General features: G+C 37.3%; 2 pseudogenes across 2 annotated transcripts; one reads left to right on the top strand and one right to left on the bottom strand.

Moving 5' to 3' along the window:
• Positions 1-2,308: 2,308 nt before the first annotated feature.
• On the bottom strand, positions 2,309-3,760 carry LOC143672098 (zinc finger and BTB domain-containing protein 44-like; annotated as a pseudogene).
• Positions 3,761-21,187: 17,427 nt separating this feature from the next.
• On the top strand, positions 21,188-23,919 carry LOC143670125 (melanoma-associated antigen B16 pseudogene; annotated as a pseudogene). 2 transcript variants are annotated; one of them, XR_013169281.1, is made up of 2 exons: positions 21,188-21,279; positions 22,439-23,919. The product of XR_013169281.1 is annotated as a melanoma-associated antigen B16 pseudogene, transcript variant X2 (transcript). The 2 variants fall into 2 exon arrangements; XR_013169280.1 differs by having other exon boundaries at positions 21,215-21,410.

Genomic DNA, 23,919 nt, shown 5'->3' on the forward strand with positions numbered 1-23,919 from the left:
TTTTAACTAAGGTTATGTTAGTTAATGGGTAGAACATAATTTATATAGTTGCCTTGCTTTTTTCTAAAAGTCTCTTTTCGTTGAAGACAGAGCTCTGAGTTGTAGCTGACTGCAACTACTTTCAGAGAAGCATCAGAGTGAAACAATGTAATTGATAAAGAAATTAGGTTGTTTTGTGTCAAATCCAATTTTTAGAATAACTAAAACCATAACTAGCAGCACTACATTGTTGTATTGTTGTTTAATATTTTTCAGATCAGTAACAAACAGAAGGTTAGAAATTCCTCTTAATTTTTATAATCTGGTTTGAACATTTCATATACAACTTATATTAAATGAGTGTAATCCTTTTTAGCACTTTATTTTTTTACAAGGTGAAAGAATAAATCTTTTGCAACTGTTTGGAATAAAAAGACACACATTAGGGTTTGACCTTGAGAAAGCAAAACATTAAAAGTTGCTAGGTTTGAAACAATATTTGCTTTTTATTATTTAATTACGGTTAAGGATTCAGTTTCCTCATTTAAAAATAAGAAGTATTGGACTAGATTGTCTTTTATTCTAAATTGTCATCATTCAAATATTTGTAGAGACCTTACAAAGTCATGCAAAGCCATCTACATAAGACAGTGTGACATAAAAGTTGGATGTTATAGGTAACTCTAGACTTTCATAATTATTTGCAATATAGTTTAACATTTTATTCTAGTAACATATATACAATCCAAAATTTTCCCTTTTAATCACATTCAAATATATAATTGAATGCTGTTAATTGCATCTACAGGTGCTACAATCACCACCATGCATTACCAAAACTTTTTCAACAACACAAATAGAAACTCTGTAAAATTTAATCTTTAATTCCTCTTTTTCTACCCCCACCCTTTTCTCCTGGTGCCTACATTCCAGTTTCTGAATCTGTGATTATTCTAATTATTTCATATCTATGAAGCATATGATATTTGTCCATTTGTGTATGGCGTATTTCGCTAAACACGTCCTCAAGATTTATCCATGTTTTACATGTAACAGAACTTCATTCCTTTTATTTTTTTAGCTTCAGCAGAGAACTATTTATTTTGTCCAAAACAGCACAAAAAAAACCTCTCAAACAACACATACATAAACCTATATATAAAATACAGAATATATCTCATTTTTTCCTTTGAAAGGCAACTAAATAGTATATGTGAGAGAAAGTATTGTTGATAGGGCAAGTGGATAACTGATTTGGGCAATGAAATATTCATCTAGGCACTATCATTCAAAGATCAAGTAAACATCAATTTTAATCAGAAAAGTTATATTTAAAAAGAGTTCCTATGAGGGTGGGATTTAGACTCCTCCTATGGCAGGCCTCCAGGTCTGGTCATTTTATGCACAGCCGGACTCTACTCAGTCATGGCTCTTTGCCTCTTTTCATAGAGGAAGTAAAGATGATCTGGAGGTGTGGTACTGCAAAGGTACAGGGACTGCCTAGCCCAACACCAATCTCACCAAAAAAAAAAAAAAAAAAAAACATAAGAGAAATGACAAAGTTTAAAAGAGCATGATGGATTTCAGAAGTATTTACTCTAATAGCTTTAAAGAAAGCTCTACCATAAATACTTCAAAAAATCACAGGCTTTACAAAATATTGTATAGTATCTTGAGTATAGAGGTAAGCACCTAGCCAGGTCACTTGTCAAATTCTGTTTAGAAATTTGCATCTGGTGTAACCTTTCATATCAGGAAGGAGTCACCTGAATTATTTTTGACCTAATGATTTGTTACCAGCCTACTTTTAACAATAGAAGGAGAAACTGGTATATATTTTAAGCCAACTGTTTCTCCTTAAGTCTCATAGTTTTTATTATGTTTCAACATCATGCTTTTGTATACTTACTACAGCAATCTCTCAGTCATGAAAAAACATCAGTTGTAGGGCTTTCAAAATAAAAAGAGAAATTCTTTCCCAAACCATTTTTTTAATTAAAATTAAATATACAAGACCAAGCACAGGAACTTTTCCAAAAACAAAAAATGAAACCTAACCACTCTATTACTCAGTAGTTATAGAAGCCAGCTCCGACTTTGGGGGGTTGTCTCTGTCTACTTCAACACAGGCATTGGTCTTTGGCTGCTCTGACTGTTCCTCCTTGAATGTGAGCCCACCAAGAGACCCCAAGGAAAAAGTGCTTTCACAATTCTGGGTCAAGGATACCTGTGAGTACAGGCACCTGGACGGAGTTGCTTTCAAAACGGTATTCTCCAAGAGCAAACTGAACAAGGGTCTCTTCTTGCTCCAGGTTTAAGTAGTCCAGTACTAGGAAATCGCTTCACGCTTTAGGCGATGGATCTTTAGCATGTAAGCCCTGGCAAACTTTTTTCCATAGTGGTCACAATGAAAGGGTTTAATTCCTGAGGGGATGAGCATGTGCTGCTTTAGGTTCTGAATGAAGGTAAATCACATGCTGCAAATTGGACACTGAAAATTCTGTCTGGACCATTCGGGCTTGGTTGTTCTGTACTGCTGGTAGAAAGAGCAATGTAGAGTTGGTAGGAATACTGAACATTTTCCAGTCAATGGAATCATCATTTGCATGGACATTAGTGCCAGAAGTGCTTTGAAGGTAGGGTAAGCCCTCAGTGATGCCTTCATCTGCTGGGCCTATAGAGTAAGACCGTGGACTAATCAGAAGTTCCTCTTGAACTTGCTCACTTCCCAGCACTGTCTACTGATCACTCAAGGAACTCTGAGATGCACTGACAGGCTGGGCCACTTCCTCATGGACCTCCTCATCACTTAGCCTTTCTACTTTGACCTGGACATCTTCAGTACCCAGAGGCAAGCCAATTTTTGTTCTTTCACAAGTCACATGATCAACCAGGCTTCCACCTGGCTCAGAGGGGCCAGGTAATTCTAAAGTCTGGGTATTTTCCTCCTGCTTAACTTTTTCAGGCTGAATCCTTCAATCAATTCCAAAAGGAAAAGTCCAGGGAAAAGCTAAAAAAGAGTCAACTGGTTGATTTTTTATTTTCTGAGTAGGGAGCTGAAGAATTTAATACCTGGGGAGAACTTGTGTGCTACACTTTATGGGACTTTCAGGAGACATAACGATGTAGTTTTTGCACTTTCTTCAGGACTCTCAGCAAACAGGAGTGGTTCTTTCTACCACATTGCACTCTGAAGGCACTGGAGAAATGCTTCCATCTCGAGAAGTAAAATTGCAGTTGGAATTATTTTCCTGTCCAGCATCTAAGCTTTTTTCTGGTTGTCTGTTGGGTATATTCCATAACATGCTTGATTTCATGAACTCCGAGCAGGTGCTAGCAACACTAAACATTTGCATTTAGCTGGTGGCAGTGAGAACATCAATAATATTTTCTGTGTTAATTGACAGAGTGGCTGTATAAGCATATTCTAAGAGGAGTATAAAGCCAGTTTCTTGGTGCCAGAGAAATCACTGTAAGCTGCCAAGACCAGCTTATATGCCCAGAAGATTTTGTCCTGGACACGGATGGTGATATTACAAAAATGTCCATCATTTTGCAGCATATTTAGCTTTCCAAGCATTTCTTGGCTGTGGGAATGAGTAAATCTACAGATGCTCTTCAAGGATGCAAATGAATCAGAAGTGTCCTGTCTGGGTCCCATGCCTGGAGGCCTGCTGCTGCTGCTCTTCCCGCCAAACCTGGGCGATGGCAGTGGCCCAGGGGAGTGCAGGGTACGTGGCTTCCTGCTGGTCCCCCCCAATGCTGAGACATTTAAGATCATGCTATCTGCAAATAAGGAAAGTTCATTTCTCCCCTTCCAATTTGGATGCCTTTTTCCCTTGACCTAATTGCTCTAGCTAGATCTTCCAGCACAATGCTGAGTAACAGTGGTGGCAGTGAGCATCTTTCTTGTTCCTGATCTTAGAGGGAATGCTTTTGGTATTTCACCATTGAATTGATGTAGTGATGGTTTCTCTACAAGTGCCCTTTATCATGTTGAGGACGTTTCCCTCTATTCCTAGTTTTCTAAGTGTATTTGTCGAAAAAGCTGACTAGGTTTTGTCAAATAACTTTTCTACATCAATTGATCTCCTTATTTTAAACCACTCTTGCATTGCTGGGATAAACCCCACTTGATCATGTTGTGTAATTCTTTTGATGTGCTATTGGATTCAGTTTGCTAGTGTTTTGTCGAGGATTTTTTCATACATATTCATTAAGGATATTGGTATGTAACTTTCTCTTCTTGTGGCATCTTTATATGGCTTTAGTGTTATGATGACTTTGGCTTCATAGAATGAGTTAGGGAGTGTTCCCTCCTCCTCAATTTTTGGGAAGAGTTTGTGCACAATTGGTATCAACTCTTCTTGGAATGTTTGATAAAATTCACCTGTGACTCCATCTGGTCCTGGGTCCTCCCAGCAAAGGTTGGGAGGTATTTGATTACTGATTTAATCTCTTTACTAGTAAGTGCTTTGCTAGGAGTCATTGTTGGTAGTTTGTGTGCTTGTAGGAATTTGTCAATTAGGTTATCGAAACTATTGGTAGTCGGTTGTTGATGGTATCCCTAAAGGGATACTTTTTTATTTCTGAGGGGTCGTTACAAAGTCCCCTTTTTTTCTGATTTTAGCTATTTATGTCCTCTTTTTTCTGTTAGTAACACCTAAAAGTTTGTCAATTTTACTGATCTTTTTAAAGGTTTTATTGTTTTTTATTCTTTACTTCATATATGTCTGCCTTAATCTTTGTTATTTCCTTCCTTCTGTCTGGATTTTAGTTTTCTATTTTTTTCTATATCCTCCAGTTTTGAGGTTAGGTCTCTGATTTGAGATCTCTCTTTAAAAAAAAAACATAGGCATTTAGAGGTTTAAAGTCCCTCTAAACACTGCCTTTGCTGTATCCATAAGTTTTGGTATCTTGTGTGTGCATCTTTATTTTCCTCAAGAAATTTCATAATTCCCATTATGATCTCTTATCATTTGTTAAAGAAGAATCAACATTGGTTGTTTAAGAGTACATTGCTAAATTGCCACATATTTGTGAATTTTCCATTTCTCCCTTTGTTACTGATCTCTAGTTTCATTCCATTGTGGATGCGGAAGATAGCTTGTATGATTTCAATAGTTTCAAATTTATTGAGATTTTGTGACTTATGATATTAAGGTCTATCCTACAGAATGATGCATGTACACTAGAGAAGAATGTTTGTTCCACTGCCGTTGTATGCTGTGTTCTATATATGTCTGTTAAATCTAATTCATTTAGAGTATCATTCAAGTTTTCTGTTTCTGTATTGATCTCCTGTCTAGATGTTCTCTTCATTATTGAAAGTGGTGTACTATAATCTCCTATTATTAATGTAGGTCCGTGTATTTGTCCCTTCCAGTCATTATTTCCTTCATATATTTTGCGGCTCTGTTGTTAGGTCCATTTATAGTTATCATAATTATGTCTTCTTGATTAATTGACCCTTCAATCCCCATGTAATGAACTTTTTGGTCCCTCATAACATTTCTTTAAAGTCTATTTTATCTGATAATAGTATAGCTTCTCCAGAGCTCTCTTATTACATGCACAGTCTATTTTTTCCATCCTTTCATTTTCAACCTACTATGTCATTGAATTTAAGGTACATTTCTTGTAAACAGCATATACTTGGGTCACACTCTTTAATCGTTCAGTCAATCTCTGCCTTTTTTGTTTGTTTGTTTGCTTTCTGCATGGGCAGGCACTGGGAATCAAAGAATCTCTGCCTTTTGACTGAAGAGTTCAATCCATTTAAATTTAAAGCAACTACTGATAATGCGGAATTTTCTTCTGTTATTTTGCCACTTTGACTTTTTAAGTCAGACTTTTTTTTATTAGGGAAGTTATGGGTTTATAGAAAAATCATGCATAAAATACAGAATTCCAATACCAACCTATTATTAACACCTTGTATTGGTCTTACTTCTTTTAAGATGCTCAATTATTTTGTTAACGCCTACTTTCATATATATTGGATTCTTCATATTATAACATTTTGAGTCCTTTTTCATTTTCTTCTGGATATATTTTTCATGTATTTTCTTTGTGGTTACCATGATGTTACGCTTTAACATTCTAAACCTATAATAACCATGTTTTATTTGATACCAACTTGATATCAATATTATATGCACTCACTGTTCCTATGACCCTTCATTCCCTACCTTTATTTTTGTACTTATTGCAAACTGTATCTTTGTATATTGCATTTCCAAAACTAGAGATTTATCATTTTTTAGCCATTTGCATTTTAATAAGAAGTGCAGTTGCATACCAAAAAAATAAAGTAAAGAATATTAGCACTTATAATTATCTATATGGTTACTTTCACCATAGGTCTTTATTTCTTTATGCTGATTTGAACCTAGTGTCTTTTCCTTTCAGTGTGAAGAACTCCCTTCAGCACTGCTTGCAGGGCAGGTCTAGTAGTAATGAATTCTCTCAGCTGTTGTTTTTATGGGAATGCCTTAATCTCTCCCTCCTTTTTGAACCTTGGATATAAATTCTTAGTTGGTAATTGATTTCTTTTCACATTTTAAATACTTTGTACCACTGCCTTTTTACCTACATGGGCTCTGATGAGAAACTACCACTTAATATTATTGAGATTCCATTGTACATACCTTGTTACTCCTTCCTAGCAGCTTTCAAAAATTCTCCTTGTCCATGCCACTCAACAGTTGGATTATTATGTGTCTGGGTGTTGTTCTCTGTGAGTTTTTCCTGTTTGCGGTTTGTTGGGATTCTTGAATGTGCCTATCTATGTCTCTAATTAAACATGAGAATTTATCTGCCATGATTTTTTCGAATATTCCTTCTGCCCCTTTCTCTCTTTCGTCTCTCTCTGGGACTCCCATAAAGCTCTACATTGGTGTGCTTGAGTGTATACAACAGAGCTCTTATGATCTGCTCATTCTTTTATATTTTTGTTCTTTCTGATTCTCAGCCTGAACCATTTCAATGTCTTGTCTTGAAGATCATTGATTCTTCTGTCACCTCCAAACTAATGTCTAAACTGTCAAAGGAACTTTTCATCTCAGTTATTGTGTTGTTCAACTCTAGTATTTCTATTTGATTCCTATTGAAACTCTCAATGATATTCCAATAATGTTCATTTGTTTTTTCATCATATTTTTTAGTTCTTTTTCCATTCTTTCCCTTAGCTCCTTGAGCATATTAGGATGATTTTTTAAAAGTGTCCAACTGATAGATCCAAAGTCTGGACCTCTTCATTGATGATTTCTGGATGTATTATCTTGGTCTTTTAGATGGACCCTCATTTTCTTTGTTTATCTTATTAACTTTTGTTGCACACTGTACATTTTAATATTTTAGTGACAACTCCTGGATTTATTCCCAAAGCTGTCAGTTCCTCACATTTGTATCCAAATAGTGATATGACAAAGAATTTCTTCAATGGGAGGAGTTAGTTAGTTTCAAACTGAAAGCATCTTTCATAGTCTTTGTAAATTGTCTGTGCTATGTTTTGTTGTCTCCTTTAGACCTGAGCTCTCCTATCAAGATCAGGTTGAGAAAAATGTGGAGTGCAAGGTCCTTTCTTTCTAATCTGGGCCTATATGGAGCCCTGCAGCCTGCTTCTCTTCCTGGGCTTGTATTTGCGAGCAGCCTTAGGAATTCCCCCATTTACAGTTTACATACTTCACATGAACAACATGAAGCATGTAACCCCCTTCTGGGTGTTCTCTTGTGTGAGAATGCAGGTAATACTTTGCGCAACGCTGCTTTGACTTAATTGTTTCTCACTACCCCAGCTGTCTATGAGCCACTTCTCTGCCTTCAGGACAAACTCTGGGAGGGCAAACATGAGACAAGTTCCCTGGTTCAATCCCTCAGACCTCCACCAATAAATTGGTACTGACATGCATGCACCCCAATATGTGCACAGGGACCACTCTGCTCCCTCCAGAACAGCATCAGGGGCACACAAAGGGAGCACAAGCAGGCTCTACTATGAACTGTGGAGGGGATAAGAAGCCAACAAGGGTACAAGGAACTTCTTATATGGATTTTGATGTTACATTTTCTAGATTTCATACTTTCCCAGTTAATGCAGTCTTTGAACTGTTTTCTGTAGTTTTGAGAAACATTAATGTCTTTAGAATTTCTCAATTCCCTTTGCCTGACGGGAGTTGAAATCATGGTCACCCTCAGAGTTGGCCGTCAGTGATCTGAGGTAGGAAATCAAAAGCAGTGATCAGCAATCAGACCATACAACCCTGAGTTTTGGAGGGCTAGGTCTCACCCTGGCACCAGTAAACTGTGCCAGGAGACTGAACTTCAATTCTCACTGCTGTCTGCCATGAGCCTGGGGGATGGGGAAATCACAAACCCTGCAAAGAGGGCAAAACACTGATATTTACTACAGATTCCTAGCCTCTTCAACTCACACCTCCCTAGATGCTTCACAGGGTTCTATTAGACTCCAGAGTTTCAAATTAGTTGATTCATACATTTCCTCTCTCGTCAGTTCAATAGTTGTTTCATGAGGGACTGATTCCTGGAGCTTCTTACTCCAACATTTCCCACAATTGTCTGAAGTTTTAAAGAACACTAATACCAAGAAGTTTCTTGGTACACTTTGCCCAGTTTACCCAATGGTAACATTTAAAAATATATAATATAACAACTATATATATATATATATATATATATAAGTATAATAACACAATCAGGATATGAACATTGATGTGATCCACTAATCATTTTCAGATTTCCCAAGTTTTACTTCTACTTTTCTGGATGTGAATAACATTCTATGCAATTTTATTACATGTGTAAGTTTAGGTATCCTACACCATACTCAAGATACTAAAAAGTTCCATCTTCACAAGGATCTCTCCTGAGCCACTCTATAACCACATATCCTCTCCTCTCCACCTCCCTCTCGAACTGCTGGAAAGCACAAATCTATTCTCAATTTCCATTTTTTTAATCTCAAAAATATTAAATAAATGGAATTGTACAATATTTCACTTTTTAAAATTGACCTTTTTTCTTGCTGTTCAGTATAATTCCCTGGGAATTTATACAAGTTGTATTATCAATAGAGTATTCCTTTTAATTGTCAAGCAGTTTTCCATGGCATGTTTAACCATTTTCCTTTTAAGGGCATCCAGGATGATTCCACTTATTTACCATTGCAAATAAAGTTGTTATAAACATTTGTGTACAGGCTTTTGTATAAACGTAAGTTTTTATTTTTCTGGGAAAAATGCCCAAGAGTGTGAACAACATACTTCTAAATAAGATATAGATCAAAGATAAAATCTCAAGAAAAATTTTTTTGATTGTTCTTAATGCAAATGAAAAAAACATCAAAATTTGTGAGCTACACCAAAATCAGTGCTTAAGAGTGAAATTTATAGCACTGAAATCATATATTATAAATAATGAAATATCTAAAATCAATAATCTAATCTCCCACCTTGGGAAACTAGAGAAAGAAGAGCAATTTAAATCCAAAGTAAGCAGAAGGAAAGAAATGAAGATTAAAGCAAAATTTGATGTAATTGAATACAGGAAGACAATAGAGAAAATCAACAAACAAAATGCTTGTTATTTGAAATGATCAATCAAATTGATTGACAAACCTTTAGCTAGAAAAAAAAAAGAAAAGACACATGACTATTATCAGAAATGAAAGGGGACCATCACTACAGATCACATAAACATTAAAAGGATAATAAAGGAGTATTATGAAAGAGTCTGTGCTCACAAATTTGATAACTCAGATGAAACGGACTAACTTCTTCAAAGACACAATCTTCCAAAACTCACACGCAGTGAAATAGATAATCTGAAGAGCCCTACAACTATTAAAGAAATTGAATTGACTATTAATAATCTTCCAAAACAAAAAACACAAGGCCGAGAAAGTTTTATTGTCTCAATCTTTCAGCTGCTAATACAGATGGTGGTTCACTCCAAATCTATTCCTGAACCACAGGGTCACAACAATTAATTCTTAATACAAAAAAACTCATCATATTTGACTGATATTAACACCTCCAGTATGAAAGTCTATGCTTCTGTGTAGGGTTTATATTCCTTCTAATGTAATCCTGGCATTCTGGATGAGGCAAATCATTCCCCCATGATGGGTAAGCTTTTCCCTAACACCAGCTCTGAGCCAGATTTAACCTCTAATTCCGTTTGTAGATACCCAAGTCTGATTTGAGGATTTGGCTGTGTTCCTTTCCCATGAAAACTTCAACCTCTCCTTGGTGGTTGCTTTGCCCTCACCTTACTTGATAATGCTTCCTTTATGAAGTCACTGAATTTCTCTTCAAGCACTATGTACTCACATTATAGGCAGTGAAATTTTTAAAATTTTCTTTGTTAGTGAAAATGACATAACTGACATATGCCAGTTGCTCTATCTTTATTGAAAAGGGATTGGTACACAAAACTAAAGTAATCAAAATTGCCTTTTAAAAAGTAAAGACAAGCTTTTCTGGAAGCCTTTAACTTTGCCATAGGAAACTCTACCCTCCAAGGGTTCATGCAGATTAAGTTAACTCTTCTTCTGTACCTAAGGAGCCAAGTACGGCTTTCCTTCTTTTCCCCATGCAAACCCCTCTGATGATTTGTCTCAGACCAAGAGTTGGATCTGCAGAGGTTAGGAATAAAAAAAGTCAGTAAGAATCTTGAGAAAATTACAGAGAATAAGTTACCTCACTTCCCTTACTGACGGATACAGATGACCTTAATTTGGGGAGTAAGGCCTTTTCTGTATTTTCATCTTTCCAGTCTTAAAAACAGTCTGCACTTGCCAAAGACAACCTTGAGATTTGATATAGAATTTCAAACTTTTTTTTGTTTTCTTTTGGGGCCAAAATAGCGTATCTGCCTTTAGGTATCCTGAAAGTGAGTTCTGGTTTTAACTTTTCAAACGGCCATGCAGGTATTCCCATAGAGATACAGTAGGCAAGATGTGCTTATCTGTAACAGAAGTGGATGCAATTATAAACTATTTTTGTAGGAAAGCTCAAGGGTAATTCTGATTAATTGTCGGAGGCTGAGTGTGGACTAGAGTGATGGGAAGGAACCCATGGGTATAACAGGCTTAGGGGAGACCCTCAACAATCGTGGAATTTTCCTCCAAGAACCCCACTAAGTTCTCAGGTTGACGAGCCAAGAAAGCTCCTCCTCCGGCTCTGGCAATGAGAGAGTAGAATAACTACTGGTAAACACTCCCAGAGCCTTCAACTCTTCACGATAAAGGAGTAACAAAACCCTAATTCTGAAATCTTGTTCCAGCTGGGGAAGGAGGTTACTCCATACTCCACCCCTCTCTAGCCAACCTGAATCAACTAAGGGGAAGGTAACATAGTCAACAGGAAACAGGGCTGCAAGTAAATAGACTGGGAATGAAGCAGTCACAGAAAGGAGTAAGAGGCAGGGGGGATAACAAAACGATATCTCTGGAGCAGGGGAAGAAACACTTGTGAAGATCACTGCACCAAGACACAGACCCACTGAAAGACTGAAACATATGAAGAATACTATGGAATGCTCCACAACCTAGCACCAAACCAGCAAGTTTCCAATACAATAAAAATGGATTACAGCTGGAAAGTCAGAAGACCCAGACCTGTCTCTGGGGAGCAATACATAACCCAAAGCTAAGAGAGGAAACAAAAATAAGAACATTACAGGAATTTGAAGCTTCTGAACCCATAGCTGCAACAAACATTAAAAATAGCCCACCTACTGCCAGATTAACATAAATCTTCACACTAAAGGCCTATGTTCTCCAGTTCTATTACCGGTTACAAGGCATGTTATTTCTCAACAATAGAAGAATTGCAAAGCATGTCAAAAGTCAAGGAAAAGCAAAATACAAAGATCAAAGTAGGCATTAGAACCACACTCAAATATGCCATAGATGTCAGAATTAGCCATATATTTAACATATTTAATATAACTATATGTTAAAGGCTCTAATGGAAAATGTACACAACACAAAAAACTTGGAACAAAGGTGAGAGATAGAAACCTTAAGGATCAAAATGGAAGGTGTAGAAGTCAAAACCAGAGAAACAGATATACCGAATGCCTTTGACTGGATCATTAGTAGATTCAACATGACCAATGAAAGAATCAATGAACATGAAGTTAGGTCAACAGAAACTCCCCAAACTGAAATGCAAACAGAGTAACAAATGACAAAAAACAACAGAATATCTAAGAATTCTGAGACAATATCAAAAGGAGCAACATGTATGTAAGTGAAATACCAGAAGGAGAAGAAATAGAGAATGGAACATATATGAAACATTTAGAAGAAGGAAACTTCATAGAGACAGATAGTAGTTTATAGGTTACCAGGGGTGAGGGGCAGGGGGATGAAGAGTGTGGGAAGAGAGACTTATAGCTTAATGGGTACAGAGTTTCTGTCTGAGGTGATGAAAAATATTCTGAGTGCAATTTTACTGAATTGCACAGTTCAACATGGTTAAAATGTGAAACTGAGTTGTTTTGTTGGTACTACAATAAAAAGTTTATAAAAGAGAGAATGGAACAAAATAAATCTTTGATATAATAACAGCTGAGAACTTTCCAAACTTAATGACAGACAGCAAATCACAGCTCCAAGAATCTCAGAGAACACTAAGCAAAATGAATACCAAAGAAAGAGAAGCCATACTTATGCATGTCATATTCAAATTTCATGTAAAGAAGGCAGAAAAAACACTAAAGGAAGACAGGGGGAAAAGCACCTTAATTATAGAGAAACATGGATAAAAATTACAGTGGACTTCTTGTCAGAAACCATGTAAGCAAGAAATGTTGAACAAAAAAGCAAACACTGAACCAGAACTCTAAATCCAGTGAAATTATGCATCAAAAACAAAGGAAAAGTAAAGGCTTTCTTAGAGAGACAAAAACTGTGGGAATTGATTCCCAATAATCTTGTCCTGTAAGAAAGGTTAAAGGAAGATTTTTAGGGTGAAAAACTTAATTTAGGTAATAAATTTTGATTTTGTTAAGAAAGAATGAAAAGAAGGACTGAATGAAGATAAAATATTTTATTTTTCTTATTTCAATTGCTTTAAAAACTGTCTGTCTAAGGCATTAATAATAACAATGTATTGAATGATTATATCATATGGGTAAGTGAAATGAATGACAGTTAATTCACCAAAGAAAGGAAGGGAAGAATTAAGAATATTCTGTGGTAGGGTATCCATAAAACATGTTAAGCACTATAGTGTTATTAAAAATGGTCTTAGATTATTTAAAAATGTATCTTGTAAAGTCTAAGGCAACCACAAAAATTGAAACCAGAGAAGGCAAAAAATGAGGGAAAAGAAAAAATATTAAATTCCACGAATACTAAACAATTTAAAAGGTGGTAGATGCTAATTCAACTATATAAATAATTACCCTAATTATAAATGGGTCTAAACACACTTATTAAAAGGCAGAAAATATCAGAGTCGAGAGAAAAATAAGACCAATTATATGTTGTTTCCAAGAAACTCAATTTAATTATAAAGACTTAGAGAGGTTAAAAGTAAAGACATAGAGAATTATATATCATGCTATTACTAATCAAAGAAAGTTGGAGTAGCTACGTCAATTTCAAAAAAGCAGACTTCAGGACAAGGAACATTATCAGGGATAAAGAGTGAGATTAATGATGATAAAAGGGTCAAATTTCAAAGGATGTATAACAATCCTAAATATTTATGCACCTGATAACAGAACCTCAGAATTCAAGAGGCAAAAGTTTGAATTTGAAATGACTTGAAAGGAGAAATAGACAAATTCCCAGACAGAATTTACAGAGTTCAACAACCCCTCCCACTAATTAATAGCTCATACAGGCAGAATATCTTTAAGGCTATAGATGATCTCAATACCTCTATCAATCAATTTGATCTAATCGACATTTATAGAGTACTCCATCTAAAAAAAAAGTAGAATACACATTATTCTCAAGCTCATATGGGATACTGGCCAAGATAGACCATATTCTAGGACATAAAGCACTGCTTAAGAAATTTAAAATAGTAGAAATCATGCAATGTATGTTTTCAGACCTCGATGGAATTATATTAGATATTAACAACCAAAATATAGTTGGAAAATTAAAAATATATGGAAATTAAATAGTACACTCCTAATTAAACCATGAGTCAAAGAAAAAAGTCTCAACAGAAAATTTTAAATGCTATAAATGAAATAAAAATGAAAATACAACTTATCACAATTTGTGTGGTGCAGGTAAAACAATTGCATTGGAAAATTTATAGCATAAAATGCATATATTAGAACAGAAGAAATATATGGAATCAACAGGCTAAGCTTTCACTTTTAGAAATAAGAGGAAGAAGAGCAATTTAAACCTAAAACAAGCAAAAGAATGAAGTAATAAAGAGTGGAAATCAATGAAATTTAAAATAGGAAACAATAGAGAAAATCAATGAAACCAAAAGCTAAATTTATGACAATATCAATACAATTGATAAAAATCTAACCAGCGTAACCATGACGAGAAAGAATACACAAGTTACCAGTATCAAAAATGGGAGATTGGGGAGTATGGGTAGTTCAGTGGTTAGAATGCCCACCTTCCACACAGGAGACCCTGGGTTCGATTCCCAGACCATGCACCACCCAAAAAAGTGGGGAGAGTGGTCATCATTGCTGATCCCACAGATACTTAGGGCATGCAACAAATAACTCTCTCCACAAATTTCATAACTTAGACAAATGGATCACTTCCTTGAAAGAAATAAAATATCAGAACTCAGAGAGAAATATATACCTGAATTGTCCGATATTTACTAACTAAATTGTTTCAATAATTAAATAAGCCTTCCAAAAATGAAAGCACAAGGCCCAGACCGTTTCACTAGTAAATTCTACCAAATATTTGAATCTCTTCTTCAAAACTGAAGCAGAGTGAACACTTCCCAATTCATTTTGTGAGTCCATCATTACCCTAAGATCAAAAGCAGATAGACTACAGACTAAAAGGTAAAGGAAGAGAGTGACTGTGTTTTAAAACTTCAACTTCTGGATGAGACCAACAGAAAGACGTTTATTTGGTACAAAATTTATATTTTCTGTAGCACACCATCTGTAGCACACCATGAAAAACTTTCATGGTCAGTTTGTTCAAACACAGTAATCATATGTAACCTTGAATAGAGAGTGAGAGCTTGTGGATTTATACAGGTTGGTGTGATGCCCTGATACATCTGGAAGTAATATGGACAGAGAATAAAAAAGTATTTGCAGAATTCACTTCAGGGAAGGGGATGAAAAGTGGAAATATTAAACTTCCCCACCTGGGGAATTCCTGATAATCTCACAAGCACTGGGGACTGCCAATTTAATAGGCCAAGCCCTCAATCTTGAAGTTTGCCCTTATGAAACTTGTTTCTGCAAAGGAGAAGTTAACCTACTTATAATTATGCCTAAAAGTCACCACCAGAGAACTTCATTTATTGTTCAGATGTGGCCTGTCTCTGTAAGCTAACTCAGCAGGTAAACTCACTACGCTCCTCCTCTACATGGGACATGACTCCCAGGGGTGTAAGTCTCCCTGGCAATGTATAATACAACTGCTGGGGATGAGTTTGGATCTGGCATCATGAGATTGAGAAAGACTTCTTGACCTAAAAACAGAAGAAAAATAAAAATACAGTTTCAGTGGCTGAGAGATTTCAAATAGAGTCAAGAGGTCATTCTGGAGGTTACCTTATGTATTACATAGATATTCGTTTTCAGTTTTTGGTGTATTGGAGTAGCTAGACGGAAATGCCTGAAACCATTCACCTGTAATCCAATAGCCTTGATTCTTGAAGATGATGGTATAACTCTATAGCTTTTACAGTGTCACCATGTAATTGTGGAAATCTTGTGGCTGACACTCACTTTATGTAGCATATTGGACAGATGAGTAAAAAAATAAGGACAAAATAAATAAATAATGGGGGGTAAGAGGTATGAGATGTTGTGGGTGTTCTGTTTTATTTTTATTTTTGATTCTTATTATCATTTTTCAGAGTCATAAAAATGTTCAAAAATTGATTGTGGTGATGAATGCACAACTATAGGATGATACTGTGAAGCAAAGATTGTACACTTTGGATGATTATATGGTATGTGATTATATCGCAATAAAATTGCATAAGAAAAACAGCAGATAGACTATTATCAGCAGAGAAAACTCATACCAATACCTCTCGTGAATATAGATTTAAAAATATTTAAATACATCAGCTAACTGAATCCAGCATTTTGGTTTCTTTAAGCTGACAAAATGCAATATACAAGAAATGGACTGGCTTTTAAAATGGAGATTTAATAGCTTGCACGTTTACAGTTCTTAAGGCTGTGAAAATGTCCAAATCAAAGAATCAATAGGATGATACCTAAAGAAAGACTGCTGGTGACCTTTGACTACTCTGTCACATGAGAATGCACATGGCAGCATCTGCTGGTCCCTTTCTCCTGGGTTGTGTTGCTTTCAGCTTCTAGCTGCTCCATCTGTGGCCTTCTTTCTGAGCTTCTGCGTGTTTCTCTCCTTTAACTTCTCTCTCTCTCAGCTTCTGGCTTTTCTCTCAGGGATTCTGTGAGTTTCTTTGAATTTCATCTCTTATAAATGATTCCAATAAAAGGATTAAGACCCACGTGGAACATGCCTCGACTGAAATACCTAGTCAAAAGCTCCCACATGCAATAGGTCTACACCCACAGGAATGGATTAGCTTTGTGAACATGATCTTTTCTGGGGTGCATACAGCTGCAAACCACCATATCCAATAATATAAAAAGATAATATTTCAGGTCCAAGGGGCTCCAATCCAGCAATGTAAGGCTGGTTCAATATTCAAACTTCGACCATGTAATTTACCATAACAGACTCAATAAGAAAAACATGCTTATGTTAACAGATTCAGGAAAATAATTCAACAATACACAAGAACAGTTCATGATAAAAAGTCTAGAAAGCTAGGAATAGAGGAGAACTTCCTTAACCTAATAATGTAAAGGGTATGTATGAAACACCTACAGTTAGTATCAAAGTTAATGATGAGAGACTGAACACGACTACTCACTACCACTGCCAGTATCAGGGACCAGGCAAGGCTGTCCTCTCTCACCACAACTTTCACCATCATACTGGAAGTCCTAGCTAGTGTAGTAAGACAAAGAAAAATAAATAAAACTATATAGACAGGAAAGGAAGAAATGAATGATCTTTACTCACATATTCCGTTATTCTCTAATTAAAGTGCCCCCAAAGAATCATCTATAGCAAGTTTTCAGGAGTCAAGATCAATATGAAAAAGTCATTTGCTTTCTTGTATATCAGCAACTAGAAATTGGATTTTTTTTTCTATGCTGTATGGCGGCGGTCACATTTCATTTGTTTTCCATGTGAGTATCACCTAATTGCAGAATCATTTGCTGAATTTTTGTTTACTTAGTTTTTCGCTTGTTTGTCTGTTGGAGAAGTGCCTGGGCTGGGAATCAAACCCAGGTCTCCACATGGCAGGCGAGTATTCTACCACTGAACTACCCTTGCACCCCAGCAATTGGATTTTGAAATGAAAAAATAAACAAACAAAAACCCATTACCATTTACAACAGCACCATTAAAAATAAATCTAAGAAAGTACGTACAGGAGCTGTATGTTGAAAGCTACAAAACTCTGATGAAAGATATTAAAGCAGATCTAAAAAACTGATAATATTCCATGGCAATTGATTGGAAGGCTCAATATTAAGATGTCAGTTCACACCAGGTTGATCTATAGATTGCAATCCTCATCAAAATCCCATCAAGCTATTTTGTAGATATTGACAAACTTGATTCTAAAATGTGTATGGAAAGGAAAAGGAACCAAAATGGCCAACACACACAAATACAGAATACACAATACTGTTTGAATACACAATACAAAGTTAGAGGCCTCTCACTATCGAATTTCAAGCTTACCAGAAAACTACATTTACAAAAAAGAGTGATATTGGCAAAAGAATAGAATCATAGATCAATGGAACTGAATAGGAAGCCCCAAAACAGACCCGCACAATACAACCGACTGACTATTTTTTTACCAAAGGTGCAAAAGCAATGGAAAAAAGGACAGTATTTTCAACAAATGGTGTTCAAATAATTGGATGCACATACACAAAAATAGGAAACTAGACAAAGACCTTATAATTTACACAAAAATTTAAATATGAATGATAAACCTGAATGTAAAATGCAGATCATTAAAACCTCCAGAAGAAAACATAAGAAAAAAAATTTATGTGACCTTGGGTTTAGTGATCAGTTTTTAGATACAACACCAAAGGCACAATCCATGGAAGAAAAAAAAGTGCTGTTTTTTTAAATTAAATATTTGGTCTGTGAAAGATACTGTTCAGAAAACAAAAAGACAAGTTACATATTGGGAGAAAAAAAATTGCAAATTTCATATTGATAAAGGAATTATATAAAGTATATACAAAGGACACTTAAGATTCAATAATAAGAAAACAAACATCCCATTAAAACGAACAAAAGTTGTGGAAAAAAATCTCAAAAAGAAAATATACAAATGGCTAATGATCACATGAAAAGATACTACACACAATTTGTCATTGGGGTAATGCAAAATTAAAACAGTCAATGCCACTACACACCTATCAAAATGGCTAAAATAAAAAACATTGACAACATCATTGGTGGATGTGGATGTGGAGCAACAGGAATTCATTCATTTCTAGTGGCATACAAAATGGTTCAGCCACTCTGGAACACAGATTGGCAGTTTCTTAGGAAGCGAAACATTCAATTACAATACAATCCAGAGCTTAGATATTTACCCAAATGATTTGAAAATTATGTCTACACAAAAGCTGCATATGAATATTTATGGTGGCTATATTCATAAGTGCCCCAGAGTGAAAGCAACCAAGATGTCCTTTGATAGATCAGTGGCTATATAAACTCTGATCCATCCATATAACGGAATATTATTCAGAGATGAAAAGGAGTGAGTTATCAAACTATGCACACAACTTGAATAAAATTTAAACGCATATTTAAGTGAAAGAAACCAGTGTGAAAAGGCTCTGAATAGGATGTTTCCATTTATAAAGGACATTCTGAAAAAGGTATACCTCTAGAGATAATAAACCGTTCAGTGTTTTCGAGAAGTTTGGGGAAAGTAGTGAAGGTTAAATAGGTGAAAATTGGGATATCTTAGCTCAGGGAATATGTTGTCTATAATACTGAAACAATGGAAATATGATGCCATGCTTTTGTCAAAATATATGGAACTTTACACCAAAAACAGAGAACCTTAATGTAGGCAAACGTTTTAAAAACTGGAGGATGTAGGATCCTATAATGCACTGCGGACTGTGAGAAAATACATTAACTCCACTACATATGTATGAAGTGGACAAAACAATGCTGATCTAAATTAGTTTATAAATGAGTGGAGATTATAAAACTAAGGACAAAAGGAACTATAAGGACATAAGTACTGTATACTCACTCATAAAGGTATTTCCCAAAGAAGTAGAGGTTAGCAATTCTGAAAGCACTATACATGTATACTGGAATTGAACAATTAAGTAAATGGATGACATAACACGGCAGCCAGATTTTTCAGTTTCGGAGAGAGAATATACAGACAACCAAGAGGGGGAGTCTAGAATGATTTCTATGGTATTGAATTAGTGTTGGAGACATAATTATTAACTCATATTTAGATAAATATAATTATATTCTTTAACATAGATACAGATAGATAAGTATAGAAATATTTGTAGAAATACAAATGTAATATTTGAGTATGTACTAACACATATACACATATATTTCCTTGCTTTGTCAGCTGAGACACCCTAGGATCAGTGATATCCCAGTAGTTATAAACACACCTATCACCCTGATATTACTTTCTAACACCAGTCTCCAAAAAAGGAAAAGGGACTTTTCAGATAAATGGTTGGTTCCAGGGCTGAGGCAGGATAAGACAAGATGAGCCTGGAGTGCCTTGTAGTACCAAAAAGTAAGGAACCGCTAAAAACTATAACCTCAATGGTGGGAGTATGGTAAAGGGACACAGTAGCCAAATGAAAGAAAAGTACCCCTGAGTCCACACTCATACAAATGAATGGTTGAATAAATAAATAAATTACAAAGAGAATGGGCAAATTGTCCATGCAGAATTTCATATTTATGTATATCATGTCCATTATCAACTGTGTTTAAAGGGCTATTGATATATTCCACACTAAAAAATACAATTGAGTATTTTTTCCATTTCTAAGTATATTTGCTTTAAAATGGGTCATGATGTAGACTCAAATACTGGATAAAATTAAGTAGGAAGCATTAAAATTCTAGATGGCATTAATTGTACATATTGGATGAATAATCTTTCCCTACAAACCCAAAACATGTGAAACAGAGGAACAAAAATCCTTCATGTTAATACTATAGTACATGAGAGTTGATAAGAGATGAAATGAAAACATATAAGCCAGATTCTGCCTTGGTATTTTATCAATGTGATCAACAGGGCTTTGTGGGATGACCTCGCTGTACCATATCAATTATTAAGTGATCAGAAGTCAGGTAAGAGCAAGCATCCACCCAGAGCGCATGCATTGACTCTTAGAACTATTGGCTTCATCATTAGAGGAAGGGATGCAATGTTCCAGGAGGATAAAGAAAATACTACGTAAACAATGGGTCTGCACAAAGTCCTTCTGTGTAGAAAGTACACCTTTCCGAACAGAAGGTTCCCAACTGGATGGAGAACAGACCCCCACGGGAATATATTTTTTCTCTGAGTCCAGCAGTTGTCCTAGACATGCATCATACAGCAGCTTCTCCACTTGAACCAGACTCAACTTCTATAAGGTTTAATAGGGCAAATGCAGAGATTGGCAGGGAAGTGGCACTGTTCAGCAAGCAGTGAATGAAAACGACTGGAGTCGAGCTACAGACCCTGAGTGCGGACTGAGGGGACAACTCACCCTAGAAAGGAAGGGTCCACCCGGAGAGGAGTCTCAGCTCTGGGAGGCTGCAAGCAGGAATTGCCAGCTGTGGAGCGCCGTGCCCCTGCTGTCAGGACTGGGAGGCCCCAGGCAGTAGCGACCGGAACTGATGTGCTTAACTTCCTCCCGGGAACTCTGAAGACCGGAAGACCTAGTTCTGTGGTGCTCCACCGGAAATTATCGGAGGGAGAAATCACGTACAAGGCTCTGCCTGGAGTCCAGGTCAGTACCTTGGAGACCAAGAGCGTACAAACCCCAAAGGGGAGAGGCTCCTCAAAACCCCACCCCTGCTGTCAGCCCTGCGAGAACCTGAGTAGCTGTCAGACTGAGGCGCCACGGTTTTCCTCTTCGGAGTGAGTTTCAGGGAAATGAGGGCTTATATAAGGGGGAAGGCCCCACTTCGACAGGGAAGTGAGCCCGGGTTCTGCCAAGAGTTCCTATGAGGACTCTGAGTGAGGCCTGAGGGGATTACCAGCCCCCAAATGAGCAGACCTCATGGAATAGAGTCCTGCCCATGATGTCTGCCCTGGGATGCTTCAGAATCGAACAGGGTTGACTACTTCCTCATAAGAGGGGTGAGGATTGTTCTGAGGGGCATGGCCACAGGTCAGCAAAGGAAGGATTCCCTGGCCTGTAGGTGGGTAGGTGATGTCCAAGCCTGTATTAGGAATAATGGGATGGACAACTCACCAAAAAATGATGGGGGCCGACAAAGCCCCTCATTTGCTGTCCGCGCTGGGAGGCCCTGTGACTGCTAACTGACAGAGTTGGCCCCGTAATGACACCTCAGTGGATGTAGGGAGGTGAGGCATGGTTTGAGAAGTCCAACTGCAGGTGAGTAAAGGCCCTTCCAGGACTCAAAGTGTGTATCCTGAGTGAGGAGTCCAGGGAACACCCACTGCAGTACAATGGAGGCACCGGGACAAGCTGGTCCTCCTGGGAAGTCCTAGGTAGATTTATTTAGGCAGAAGTACCCCTGATTTTCTACTTAGGAGTCTCAGGTAGTGATTGCTAGACGATCACTAGGGGACAGAGCTAATTCAGGAGGAGGTGTCCCAGTCAATTCCAGGTATCAAGGTAAAGGCTTTCAATGAAGAATGAAGGGATAACCTACCTGGTAACAGGAAAGACCCCAGAGACTGCAATCCTGCATACCCTACTGCCAGCCCAAGAAATCTTAAATTATAAAAGTTGATTACACCCGGAACAACATCTTCGCTTCTTCCTGTAGGGTGTGGGAGGACAGGCATTTCAGAAAGATGGGAGATATGTGAGGCCCTAAAACCCTGTCCCCAGGTAAAGGTTGTGGATTTGACCTTCAGGGCTACCACATTTCAGATTACCAATTGAAACCACTCATATCCTCTCTTTCTCCCTTCAGCTGTGGGCCTCCCTTGTGCTCTTCTGCTGACATTCCTGACAACCGCCGCCCAGAATAGTAATCATGTCAGAGAATCAGAAGAGTCCACACTGCACACATGAGCAAAGCCTTCAGGCCCAGAATGAGACCCAGGGCTTAGAAATTGCACGGGTTTCTCAGGATGTGGAGGAGACCGTCTCTTCCTCTTCCTTGTCTCTGATGCTCTGCTCTCTGGAGGATGTTTCTGCTCCTGGGGCACCCAATACTCCTCAGGGTAATGAGAGTGCCTGTTGCTCTTCCTCTGCCATCACTGCCTTGTCCTCTAGTATATCAGATGAAGGCTCTAGCAGCCAAGAAGAGGATAGTTCAAGCAGTTCACAATCCCCAGCAGACACTGAAGATGTTCCCAGAGATCCTCTGCAGAAGAAGGTGGATTTGTTGGTCAATTTTCTGGTGCTCAAGTATCAGATGAATGAGCCCATCACAAAGGCAGACATGCTGAAGAGTGTCATCCAAACATACGAAGATCACTTCCCTGAGATCCTCAAGAGAGCCTCCGAGTGCTTGGAGCTGGTCTTTGGCATTGATGTGAAGGAGGTCGACCCCGACAGCCACTGCTATGCCCTGGTCAACAAACTGGGCCTCACATATGATGGAAAGCTGAGTGGCGATGATGGCATGCCCAAGACTGGCCTCCTGATACTTGTTCTCGGCGTGATTTTCATGAACGGCAACAGCGCCCCTGAGGAAGATGTCTGGGAAGTGCTGAATATGATGGATATATATTCTGGGAGGCAGCACTTCCTCTTTGGAGAGCCCAAGAAGATCATCACCAGAGATTTTGTGAAGGAAAAGTATCTGGAATACCGACAGGTGCCCAACAGTGATCCTCCGTGCTTTGAATTCCTGTGGGGTCCAAGAGCCAAGGCTGAAACCAGCAAGATGAAGTTGCTGGAGTTCTTGGCCAAGATCCATGAAACAAGCCCTACAGCCTACCAGCCCCAGTATGAGGAGGCTTTGAGGGATGAGTATGAGAGAGGTGAAGCAAGAATTGCAGGCAGGGCTGGCACTACCACCGTGGCTACCGCCAGTTTCAGTGCCATATCCAGTAGCTTCTCCAACCATGGTGAAGCCTGAGGCAGATTATTCACTTTTTTGTCAAGATGGTTAGTTGGTGTTTTAAGTAGTGGAGGGCTGATGTGGGCCTGGAGGAAAATCCTATATATTTGTGTAATTTTACTTGATATTGTTAACTTGGAGATTTCTCTTTTTTTGCATGTGCTTTGCAAGGTTGTTCCCATTCATTGAAGGTTTAATTAGTTTCAACATCTAAGTTACTGAGTGACTTCAGTTTTTCGTGACTAAATAAGACTTTTGTTATTTTATAGAACAAATTGGGCAACTGTCCATCATTTTTTGTGATCTCAAACAAGATAAAATGTCATTGGATTAGGTATTTTCTTGGAAATGTATAAGAACCAGTAAAATCTATGGAATCAACA

Source organism: Tamandua tetradactyla, chromosome X (genome assembly GCF_023851605.1).
Source record: "Tamandua tetradactyla isolate mTamTet1 chromosome X, mTamTet1.pri, whole genome shotgun sequence".
Classification (NCBI taxonomy): domain Eukaryota; kingdom Metazoa; phylum Chordata; class Mammalia; order Pilosa; family Myrmecophagidae; genus Tamandua; species Tamandua tetradactyla.